The 13,183-nt window shown below is 35.1% G+C and overlaps 1 protein-coding gene across 1 annotated transcript in view; it reads left to right on the top strand.

The window, feature by feature from the left end:
• Nucleotides 1-13,183, top strand: part of LOC126873505 (lachesin-like) — a 102,742-nt gene that overhangs the window by 22,946 nt on the left and 66,613 nt on the right. The gene's annotated exons all lie outside the window — the stretch shown is intronic.

Here is a 13,183-nt window from a genome sequence, read left to right on the forward strand (position 1 = left end):
AATTCGACTAGTACTCAACAAATAATACAGAAACAATAATCAATACCATTTTAACATGCCTTGAAGTTGTTTTCTTAATCCTGCATTTTCTGAAGTATTCTCGATAAGAAACTATCTAGCTTATAAGAAAAGAGCCAAGACTGATTAATTAATCTTGTTTCTATGTAAGTGTAGCGGCACGCGAGCAGGATAAATTCAAATCTTATTGTTGTTTTGTTTCGGAGTATCATGACCGTTAGGTCACGGGTATTGCAAGGAGTAATGAACTCCGAGCAAAACAATGTCGCCGCTACTTTCAACCGTCAAACGCAGTCGAGTTCAAACTTTCCGACTGTCCACCGACCAGTATAAATAAACAAACGAAATGACGAGCGAGAGTTCAGCGTAAGCATATCGACGCATCATAGTGTATACGGAGTCTCTTGACACGCGCGTATTTATTTCGATAGATTATTATACCTGGACTTGCGCTTCGTATCAAAGTATACCTTTAATAAAGTGCTCACGACATATAGACCGTTAATAGTGATATTTGAATAGATCCATCCTCTACATAAGAATTGCTATTATTTTATCGGATTTGCTAATATTTCCAAATAGAATCCGCAAATTGATTGTATTTGAGATTGCAATCTCGACTTGGTGAAAATTTTTAGCGCACAATCACAATATCACATAGCGTTTAATCTTAAACAAAACATAAATGACGAATGTTTTGGCACACGATCAATCTTGTTTTTAACGAAAGTAATTAAGTTTAAGTGGAAACAATTGAAGTAAGGAACTATATATATAGTTATTTATATACGATACGATGTACGTGCGAGCAACTTCTCATCTATTCCTCGAGACAGGAAAACAAAATTATCTTAACTAACAATATTCAGCAACCAGTTTCTGAGATCGTTAATTACCGTGGAAAATTATTTCCATATGAATTTGAAAAAACGAACAAAATACAACGAATGCCGCGAGTTATTATAATGCATCCACAGATTGCATGATCAATTTTACTTCTAAGCTGTTCTTTTCACGACCACTTGTAAATACAACACCGAAACTAATCCGCCTTTGAAATGCGCGCTATCACCGACAATATGCGTTGATATTGACTTTACGGCATTCCCTCCCAGTGAAATATTAGTAATACTTTTTGCGAACCGAGCCAGCTATGCTGTTCTCTTTTCACAGACAAATCGAATAAAGCGGCAACTTCCCAAAAATACTTGTATGAACCACATAAAAAGAACGTGAAACCCACCGTGGTTGTAAATGTACACGTTTTTCCTTCCTTCCACTGCTCTCCTCTTTTTTCACACTTGTTGCGATTTTTCTTAGAAGTTTTCGATATTTTCGCGTGTATGAGATAACTTTTAGTAACGATAGTAGGCTACTATAAAAGGAAGTAATTACAAAAATGTGCAACATTTTCTTTGTATCTTTAGAACAAATACAAAAAGATATTCTATTATATTTATAAGTAATATGTTACAATTTGCTCCACACTTAGGCAGATTTGTATTTTTCATTCGTACAATTTTTGATCACTTGGTCTGCGAATTTTAATTTCGCAAAAGAGGTATAATGCAACTAAAATGCGACAATTTATTGTCAAATATCAAATGTATTTTACCAAATGTCCAAATCGGACAAATTATGAATGTAAACAACTAAATAAAAAAAAATATCAAATGCTGCAATAGATCGTTTTTAACAAAAGAATACGGAGATATTCACCTGTAATGCGAGATAGCATTTAATTACAAGCATCCTTTAATTTTTGCCGATTTCCGTAAAAAAATGAACTTATTCAGTGAAAAATACTCACATTTCTATGTACAAGGTGTATAAAAAGGAAGTGTAAAAATCATATTAACACGATTCTACGCCCCTGGCTCGGAAGAGATTTGTGAAAAAAAGTTCATGCAAACTTAATCTTCAAGGTCAATAATTTTTATGATTTGCAACGAATTCTACTCGTCACGAGGAACAAAAGTCTCAAAGGTACCATGAGTCGCAAATCATCCCTTCTCCCGAAAATAAATGTTAAAGTATTAATAGTTCTTAAACTAGCTTTGTTCGCAATATGTTTACATTTATATGTCGGGGATGAAAGGACATCGGAGCCTTCCCTTCGGAACTTCGGGAAAATCCCTTAACACCGTAATCTAGATTCTATCATAAGCGTAATTAAACAATTATCGTCAATCGATCTGATTGTATTTGTTCGAGATTTGTGATAATGAGCTTGGGCTCGATGCGACAACCAGTCGCCGAACGTAGTCGCTGTCACGGGATGAACGCTTTGTCTAACAAAGGTATGGAGTAACTCTATAGCTCTCCTTAAAAGAAATATTTGTAGCAGCACGCGACAGTAAACATTCCAGCGGTTTCTGTCCCGTGGCTCGCCATACGCAGACCCTATTCTTCGAGTATGATGGTTACCAGATGCTGACGCATCTCCGTAGTACATGTTCAGCTTGCCGGAGGACCGTTATAAACATTAAGATCTAGTTACCTAATGTCCTTCGAACAGACAAACAGTCTTTGTCCCAACTTCGAGAAGATAGGGAGATCTATTTTTCAACGAACGATGCTTCCCGCTAGCAACCTTCTCCCAAGGGCGGCTAGCATCCTCTTCTAGCCGACATGGAAATTGACCAATTAACAGCAACGTCAATTTCCTTCACTTCCTGAACGGGGGCTATCCTCGACGAATCCGATGATCTCGTGTCCTTAGACACACCCCATCATAGTTTTCCTCTGCAGCATCATCGCTACGGAAAGTCATTCTCTCGTGAGGTCGTATTAGCGAGTTACTTAGCGTCTGTACGATCGGTGAATACTCCACGTTTTAACGAAGAGAGTTAGTTTAGTTACACTTCCATCGTAGCCAAGCAAGTCGAGTACGATTTGGGCTTTGGAAGAAAGCACATCCTGTTATCCCGCTGACCACGGATTCGTTATCGAACCTAAGGCCATTGTCATTAGTGTCTAATCACCGCGGTTACTTGTCGATTCTAGAATATCCACACTTGTATTAATAATCATATTTGCACTAGTCAATGTCTTCTCTATTGCATAACAACAATGTGTAATCCTAACGAAGATTCGTTTCACGCCCCTAATCCTAATTCTAATGTAAACCCGACATATATTTATATGTAATGAAAAAGTAGCATATTATTTTCGAAGCGACGGGAAGTTACAGACCAGCTCGTGAAATGTATCAGAATATAGAAATAATGGAAGATATGTAGGGGACATCCCGTAATATTGCGATTTTTAGCGGCTATGTTAATAATGTAGTAATCAAGAATAAATTACGATATCTGATGATCGATCCTTCATTAATTGGTGTAAAAATGAACCGGTTAATTATCGCTTTTCCTCGTGCTTATCTGCTATTAGACTTACATAAACTGGTTCGGCAATCACATGAATAATTCGAGAAAAAGGCTTACAACCTTACAAAATTCGTCGAGTTCAAGCACTTCAAACGAATGATTATACTACTTAATGAAGCTTTTGTCGTTGAATGCTAGATAAGTTACAATTCGTCCTACACTTTTTGGAGCATATATTATTTACGGATGAAGGAAGTTTTTTAAGTTGTAGTATCCTCAATCGACAGAGTGTCAAAATTTAGGCATATAGATATCCACATGTAGTGGTTGAATGATTTAACTAAGGATGATTCACCACAAAAGTATGGACAGGAATTATTGGAAATCATATTATGGACCATATTTTCTTACTTGCATCGATGAAGAGTGCAACATAATTGCAAATTCCATGCTAACATCTCCTAAGCGAATTACGTGTAATTATACCACAATAGAGTCATCACTTCACTCATTTTATGCACAATGGTAATATACCTCACCATAATCGACTGATATAGAAATTTTTAAACGAATTGTTTGAGATAAGATTGATAGGGCGTAGACCTGTTCCTCATATGTGACCTCCCTGTTCATGGGATTTTATGGCACTGCACTTTTTTCCTTGACAAAAGAAATTGTTTATAGTTCAAATGAATAGATTACACTCGTTAACCTCTTAGGTACGGCTGAATTTTGCGCGGGGCTGTTTCTCTGTACGGCAGAGTTTGACGCGAATTATGCGTGAACGATACACCACTACAGAGTGTGACATTTTACACAAACACGTCGGAATGAAGTTTTTGATATCTAAATTATAATTTTTCTTAAAAATATGATGCATATATTTTAACTTTAATAATTTACTTTAATAATTAATAATACAATTGTGTGTGATATACTTTAAAGCATGTGTCACGTAAAATAACAAAATAAAAAAAGAAATTTGAGGTGAAAAATAAAAAAAAGGAACTTTATTTTTTTCTAACAACAATCCACTTTACAATCCACTTCCGAACTCTACGTGTGACTTTCCAAGACTGAAGCTCTTACAATTTGACTTTCGATCGGATCCGATTACTTTCTTTTGTCATCCCTCAACATCCCCACCGTCCATGCATTTGCTCGGCGTCCGCGACCGTTGCCACGTGCTCTTTCTTCTAGAACCTTCGGTGGAAGCACCGTTCGGATGTTGATGGTTCATTAGGCACTTCAGCGATATACATTGTCGCTGAGTGCCGCCACATCTTTATCTCCATCGTCAGTCCATCGGATTTGAAGTGCGCAGATCGTGACACTCTAACCGTCGCTCGTGGTACTACAATGTCGCAGACAGATCGTCTTATATGACCGGCGAAATATATACAATCTAGCGACAAGCGCGTAGTTCTCATCAAGCAGCGAGTTCTAGAAACGTCGATTCGCCTTCGGTCCGTTATTTCATATACAATAAGAAGGTGGCACACGTGATCATAGGCGCTAACGGTGGCGCGACCCGAGCATAGTGAGGGTCGTGTCCGAGAGAAGACAAAGAAAAGGATCGAAGGGCAATCAGTATCATTTGAGGATTCAAACGGAACGCAACGAGAGGTACTGACGAATAAAATCGCTTAGTCTAACGAATACATCAAGAAATATTATAAAGTCGGGTCGAATTACTAACAAACTAATTGTCCCTATCATTAAATAATTTGTGGCGTATTCATTACATTACTTTTAAATATTGTCAAATGTACAAGTTTATGTTAACCCTGTTAATTCAGTGTTAAACTCATTCTAACCACCTCTGTTATCTTAATCGAAACAAGGGAACGACTAATTCGCGGCATCTATTATCCGAACCGTAGCGAGAATTTACGCCTCTCGCTGATGCGTTTTCCTCGTGACCGCGTCTCTCCGCGATCAGTCGTAACATAATTAACAGGTCTATTTTATTTCTCTATTGTTATCGTTACCATAGATTGATAATATTTATCAAACGCATTACAGAATATCAATTCTCAGAAACAGTATGAAATTCGTAAAGATCGTCATTTATTATGGACAACAAAACAAGAGAATAACAGCAGAGAAGATCATATTCCTCGAATTCGTGACACACACAGATTTTAATTATTCTTTGACGATTTCACACGCTGCGTTACGCATAATTCACAAGCAGGTATCGTAATCGCATTTAAGATGTTCTGAGAAATGCGTAACGCTTCCAAAGTCGCATTTCGATCACCAAATACATCGAATAGTTGGCGATGTTGGAACTCGTTCGAAACAAGCATCGGGTCTTTTTAGTGTAAGGACGGAACTACCATTCCGCAATCGTGGTTATTTCAAGTACATACTTCTATTTTCACAGAAGCATCCGCCTCATAATAAGTGCAGATAGCATTTCCTTGAAGAGGAAGTAGAAGAAGGACATGCTGAAATGAAAGCATGTGGCTTAGCAATTCGTAATGACGCCGCTTTCTAGCATCAATTCCTATCGATTAACCGAGGAGTTCGGTGAGTTCGGTTTTATACTAAAAAAAAAAAATATAATTTTGTAGTTTTTCTTTGGTTGAAATGTCTGTTCTATTGCGTACTACGGCAAGATTTTCTTCTACATGTTTAATGTCTGAAAAATGTAAGCAAAAAGTGATGTATTTTCACTTATTATTTAAACAATTGTCATTTAAACATATGTAAATGTCTATGACGTACTAACAATCCATATTATTTTATCTGGAAGAGTCCAGAAAATTTTTCGTATTGAGAGCAACTCAATAATTGCTACTGTAAAAGCGCTAAAAATCTCCATAGTAGAAAGTTTATAGTGACAAACAATTGATTTGTTTCAAAACTGTATATGGGTATTTGTCGTTTGTGAATTGGTATTTAGCCCTCAAAAGTCTACAAGAATCGCCTATTGAAAGTTACAAAATTAGAAGAGTGTTATTCAAAGCAATAGTTAAGTGCGCGTCCATTCGATAAAAATTTCAAACTCGATTTTCTCGAAAACGGAGTCTCAAACGAAAAAATGTTATTCTTCTTTTCCTACTTAATCTTATATGTATCCTGTACCACCCGTCCGACCTGACTCTGTACATATACACATACATATACAGGCGCACGCGTATAAAAGAAATAATTTTTCAATAAAACTAAGATCTTCTGTGAATTATCAATTACTTGAATAATTCTATAAGCTCAAAGTGCTTTCGTAAGTTCGACAAAGGTATCCAAACAGACGTTCAGAAGAAGATATAAGAAAGACTCGAGTAAATCATGCTTATAAAACGATTTTCGATGGGAACAGATTTACGAGAAATAATAATTCTGACCTAGCTAAGGATGGTGAACTTGTAAAAAGGGCAACGGGCGCGAAGAGTTCAACATGTTCGTTATATCGAATATTGAACAACAATGGCCAACAGTGAATGGGATAAATAAGATTCTGAAGGAAGGTGTGAATTCATGAAGGGAGGCTTTTAGTTAATTGGGAACTTGTGCTTATCGCCTGCTTAATTAGCAGCAAAGCGAAAAGGGAGGGGCTATTCAACTCAAGAATAAGCAGCTATACTCAAAAACAAATTGAATTGAATCAGTTCTGGCTGCTATTTATGGCCTTGTTCGAGCGTCCTTTTAACGGCCGCGATGAAATTTTTTACGTTTTAAAGAGCAATCGAGATGAAGTGAAAACAAACAGAAGAAAAATGAAGAAATGAAAAGTTATCAATAGGATTTTAGGAAACCGGTACATTCTTTCGTTCCTTTTTTCTTTTTTCATCGAAGCAATAACAAATAATTAACTGCGGATGCACATTTCACTTGCCCCTTCCTCCTCTGCTACGCTCTAATTTTTCACGAATAAAATTATGATAATTTATGTTTCTTCAACAATCTTTGATCGTTTATTACACACCCAAACCACATAACTTTTCATTTTGTCGTTCACAGATGGTGATTTTACTATTAGAACTTTCAAAAGTTAATGTACAACTGAATCAGGTATACTGTCGTTTAATTCTCATTTTAATTCTGCAACTGTTTAGATGCAGCTTTTATAAGCATAAGGTTAGACCAACACATTTTTGCATTCACCTTGCGATTACCTTACAAGATTAACAATAGCTATACATATACAGGACGGTATTCTACTATAGACCTTTAAAATAGTCAATATATTTTTCTTTGTCTTTCCTTAAGGAACATCATTTCAAAAGTGAAAAGCTCTTATGTCAAAAATTAAGTAAATGAATGTTAGTGCGGTAGTTACTTCTGGCTATTTAAAACTTTTCGAATTTAGCGGTCAAGTTCAAAAAAGGGGTGAAACTGTAATAATAATAAATAATTTTTGGATATGTTGCTGAAATCAATATTTTGAACAACCTTTTCTTGTATATGTAACTATCGGTCGGCCATAACTTTCGAGATGCGCGCATAAAACTATCGATACCATCATACTGAATTCTACCTATAATTGTGCGTTCGTAAAGGCATATGAGTTAGCATCGGTTGCCGGCAACCTTGCGGTGGACGGATATAATAACTTAACTCTTCTCTTCTATTAATTGCATACACATTTTAAACGAGAATTGGAGGAGCTCGAGTAACTAACTAGTGCACAGCTGCATATGTGAGACTGTAAGAGATGTCTGTTATAATTGAATAAAAACCGAATATCATCAATGTATTGGATTTTCATTTGAGTTAGTTTCCTTAATCTGGCTTGCGTAAAATAATAAAAGTATTTTTTTTTCATAATTTTCAATATTCAATATTAATTCATTTACGATTTTTATAATAAATTTTTTCTTATTGCACGCAAGCATTGCAGGTTGCTTCATAGTGGCCGAATTGAAAAAGCTATCTCAAACCTGATACATCGATGACATTCATTTTTAATTGAATTATAACAGACATTTTTACAGTCCCGGGCATGCAATTGTACATGGAGCTTTACCCGAGCTCACCCCATCCTCTTTTGTATAAATAAACAGAAGATTAGTGGTAGTTTTCGACCAGGTCACTCTATCCGGCTGTTGGAAACTAATACAGACGCATACGCTATGGACACACAATTATAAAGCAGAATTCACTGTAGTGGTATCCATAGTTTTTTGCAAATATTTCGGCAATTATTCCCGACCAGTAGTTATATGTAAAAAAGAAAGTTGCTCAAAATGTTGAACTTTGCAGCACATTTAAAAATCATCAAAATCGGAAGGGACGTAGGTTTTCTATAGTTTCAACAAAAAAGAAAAGTGGATTCTGTACGTTACAGAATCTAATATAAGGATAATGGAAAGCGATAGTTTTCGTAATTTTCTTCTATCTATTCATAAATATTTGCAGTAAGAGTATTGCAATCCTAAGTGTTTTCCTCTCCAGCATTGCATTTTACCATCGATATTTATGACTTGTGCAATGAAATGTACGTAGCATGCATGTAATAGTGACAGGTTCGTCTTGAAATTGAGTTCACGCTCGTGTCCGTTCTCATTTCATCTGCTTTGGAAAGTAAAAGAAAAGGAAAGAAAGAAAAGAAACAAAAAGAACGGAGAGAATTGGATAGGAATGAAAGAGAAAACATGACACAAAATAAATGTACAAAAATGCGGTATTTTAGAAACAATGTCAATTAAAAAGAAACAAGCGAAGCGAATTGGAGAAAGATGAAAGACTAGAATAAGCAAGACAAGAAGTGGAAAGCCGATTCATTAGAAGGACGACAGAACTTTTAGTCAAGATAGGATAACTAGGATATTAAGGAAACTAATTGTAAGATATAGAAAAGTTGGGAAAGAAAAATATACGAAGAACAAACGAGAAATTACAGAATACCGAAGAATTGGAGCAACTAAAACTTAAAAGACTACAAAATGCGGGTAGCAATAACAATCACACAGCGAAAAATGTTCCTTGATTCAATAAATACTAAGTAGATATAGAGAAACACAATACCAAAGCTGTTAAAGTAAGGAAAATAATTTCTCAACATTACAAATCGACTTTGCGAACATTTTTCTACCTACATGTGAATAACTTATTTGTATAGTGCATTCGTAAGAGTAGTTTCGCATCCCACTTCCTATATATGATGTTTTATAGAAGATAATTCAAATCTTCCTTTCAAATATTATAACAGTTCTGTCCGAGCAGCCGAGCTAAGCGGACGTGAAAAACAGTGCTTCAGAAAAGTGCGGCGAGTGGGGAAGAGAAAGTTACGAACGGCTACACCCATAACTAAATGGTGGAAACCCTGGTGTCTTCTACTAAGAAGACTACAAGCAAACCTAACATGAAAAAACAAATCTCACCGATAAAAATTATTAACAAAGACGAACAATGCTACATAAATAAAACAACAAACACATCAAAAACAAGTCAACAAATAAACCAAGAACAGGACTGCTCAGTTACAATCGAAGTTGATATGGAAACCAATAAAGAAACAACTCAACAGGATGAAAGCTGGAAAGTGGCGAGCTACAATAAAAAACGAAAAATAACAGGTAATCTAGACACAGAAAATCAGCGATGGCTGCAAGAATTACCATTAAGAAACTCCTTCAGCTCGCTAACGGAAGAAATAGACGATGACCCAACAAGCAAAACCACAACTCAACCAACACACATTACAAAACCACCACCAATATTTGTTGAGGCGCAAATAATAGTCCCGCTTATTGATCCACTAAACAATATAGTTGGGAAGGATAATTACACAATAAAACAAACAAAATTAGAACAGGTAAAAATTCAAACAAACACCCCAGAAAATTATAGGAAAGTGATCAAAGAATTAAAGGAAAAAATGCTATATACCACAAATACATATACAAAATAATTATAAGAGGATTACATCCAAAAATTAACACAGAAACATTAAGTGACGAACTAACAAAAATTGGCCATCAAACAAGAACAATAAACAATATCACAAGATACGATACGAAGCAACCATTACCATTATTCTTAATAGAACTTGAACCCAGAACCAATAACAACGAAATTTATTCAATCAAAAAAATTCTAAACACAAAAGGCCAGTATATATGCTAGCTACTTCCAAAAATCACAGGTGTATTTTTATTCAGGGGAAAAGTAGTAAATTAAAGCCAGACATTTTGTTTTTTATAATGATGCTAAAAAGGGGGCTGGTCTATCCGATGAGATGTCATCCTATTATAGTTGTTTGCGCAGAACCGTAAAATGGTTAGAAAAATTGTAATAGAATTAATATGCGGGATTTGCCTCGTAAATGCATGGTATGTATTAGGTTGTCCGAAAAATTTCTATCGTTTCATAAGGTAATAATGGATGAACAACAATTTCTGTTTTATATTATTTTATTGAATTAGGCATGTTCCATTTCGTTCTATTACTATTATTATGTTCGTGCATAATTCAATAAACTAATATAAAACAAAAAACATTGTGCGTCTATTACTTCCTTATAAAACAAAAGAAGCTTTTCGAACAACCTAATATATAGAAAATGGGATACTAAAAGTATTAAAATTTTAAAATTTCGCGAAAAAAAGCTTGATCGCCTTTTAAGTACAGTGAATCGCCACAGAGACGAAATACCAAGTGAAAATGAAGTACAGCCTAAAAATCATTCACATTTTCTGCAGTCGTACCAAGGGCCCGCGTGAAAAACGAGACGGTGGTGTAAACAACGTTATAAACGTATTTCTAGAATAAAAGGTAGAGAGTATGCTACGAATAATGCCAAAAAAGTATCGACATATTGTAATCGTTGTAAGGACCAGCCGGCACTCTGTCTAACATTTTTTAAAAAATTGCATAAAAAGTAAATAATTATGTTAAGTTTATAATATTCAATTGTTATGTTCTTATTATTGAATATCTGTTTATAATGTTGAGATGAAATAACATGAACCTATTTTGTACTATCTATTTTGTGAAATACAAGTGCGACCCACCGTGATGCGCTCCGCCTCACGGAACAGACACGTGTGACCCACCAGTAATGCACGTCGGCGTTGTCACGTAAATTCGTGATAAAAAAAGAAGTAACTGAGCAACAGCTTAACTTGACTGTCCTTTTATATTTTTGTAGGTTTTTATTCACAAAAGTGATTAAATACAATATTACAATGAAGTAGCGAAGTTAAAATAATTTTTATATGTTAAGTTTGTAGGAGTTGAGGGGCAAGGAGAGGATCCTGACTGCCCTACGTAATGGGGAAAATTTAGTGTTGGACCATGTGCAAAGGTTAGGTCAAGGCCTAACTGTCATCGTCATTCCACACTTCTTGATAATAAACTTTTAGACTTTGACCTTACCTTTACACACAGCCCAGCACCAAACTTCCCCGCATCACGTAGGGCACTCAGGATCCTCTCCTTGCCCCTCAACTGCTACAAACTCAAACATATAAAACTGCGAGTATTCAGTCTTGGGCATGGTCTTGGCCGCGGTTTGAACAACCACTTTAATACTTTGTAACTTCGCTACTTCATAACATTGTAATATTGTACTTAACCACCTTTGGAATAAACCATATAAAAATATAAAAGGACAGTCAAGTTGAGCTGTTGCTCAGTTCTTTCCTTTTTCTTCTATTTCCTCATCACGAATTTTACGTGACACGAACCAGAATGAGTAAATAAGAGGACAATTAGTATAAACCAAAAATATTACGAATTGGTATATACGACATATATGTACGATGTATAGGTGCGACGTATTGGTATATAAAAAATTTTCCGATGCAACGGTAGGCTTTTATTTTATAATTTACTATCAATGAAGAATGACGTACAATAAATTAGGACATGCCACAGTGGTTTAGGAATTAACAGAGTAATTGAATATATTTCCAGAATTTGTCGGTTTTTGAGTGTGTCAAAATGTCATGAAATACATATTGTCAATGATTGACGGTTTCACATAATTTTCACCCTTATAAATCTACAACGGCAATCGAAACAATCAAACACTTAAGGGCCTATTTTCGTAATTATATTATTAGAAATATACCCCATCATATAATAAGTGATTGCGGGACCCGTTCCTCTTCGGACACATTCAAAATTTTTCTTAAATAGTAATTAGTTAGGAATATCTTTTGATCGCAATCGTAACACCTCATACCAACGCAACATACATGTTGACGTTTTAACCGCGTTATCGCACTCATATTGGTAAAATTATCCAAATATTCAGAAGTGATTTAAAATTTTAAATAAGGTAAAGTTTGGACCAAACAATTCTGTCTGTCGTTCGACTGGTGAAATACCAAGTCGTTTGCTATTTGGGATGGATCAGTTAAGGTTACGTTTAGAATTAGTAACGATATTATAATATCAAAGTAGAAAGAGTACCATCCCGCGCAAAAAAATTTGGTGTATGTCTTATTCGATTAGGAACAAAAATCAATTTTCTCGAAATTTATCTTTACCATTTCAAGGATCAAACGTTCTTATTTTAAAACAGCAAATTTTTATAACGAGGTACTATTAAGACATTTTGAAAATAAGAGTACTATGTAATATCAGATTCAACTTTTTATATTCATTTTCTTTTAAATTAAGGAAATAGAGTGCTTTCAAACTACATTGTTAAAGCTGTCAAATTCGTCAAAATGACGCATTTTGTCATCAGTGAGAATTCGGTCATTCTGTTTGTGCAATTATCTAAATATGTATAAATGTTTTTGATGCAAAATTGTAATTATTTACACGCATTGTATGAAAGTACCTACACGCTAAAGAGTACATATGAATCCTAGCTACTTCAATCCAATTTCTTTTTCAAAATAAACTAAAAGATATATATAATAGCGATACAT

Source organism: Bombus huntii, chromosome 2 (genome assembly GCF_024542735.1).
Source record: "Bombus huntii isolate Logan2020A chromosome 2, iyBomHunt1.1, whole genome shotgun sequence".
Classification (NCBI taxonomy): domain Eukaryota; kingdom Metazoa; phylum Arthropoda; class Insecta; order Hymenoptera; family Apidae; genus Bombus; species Bombus huntii.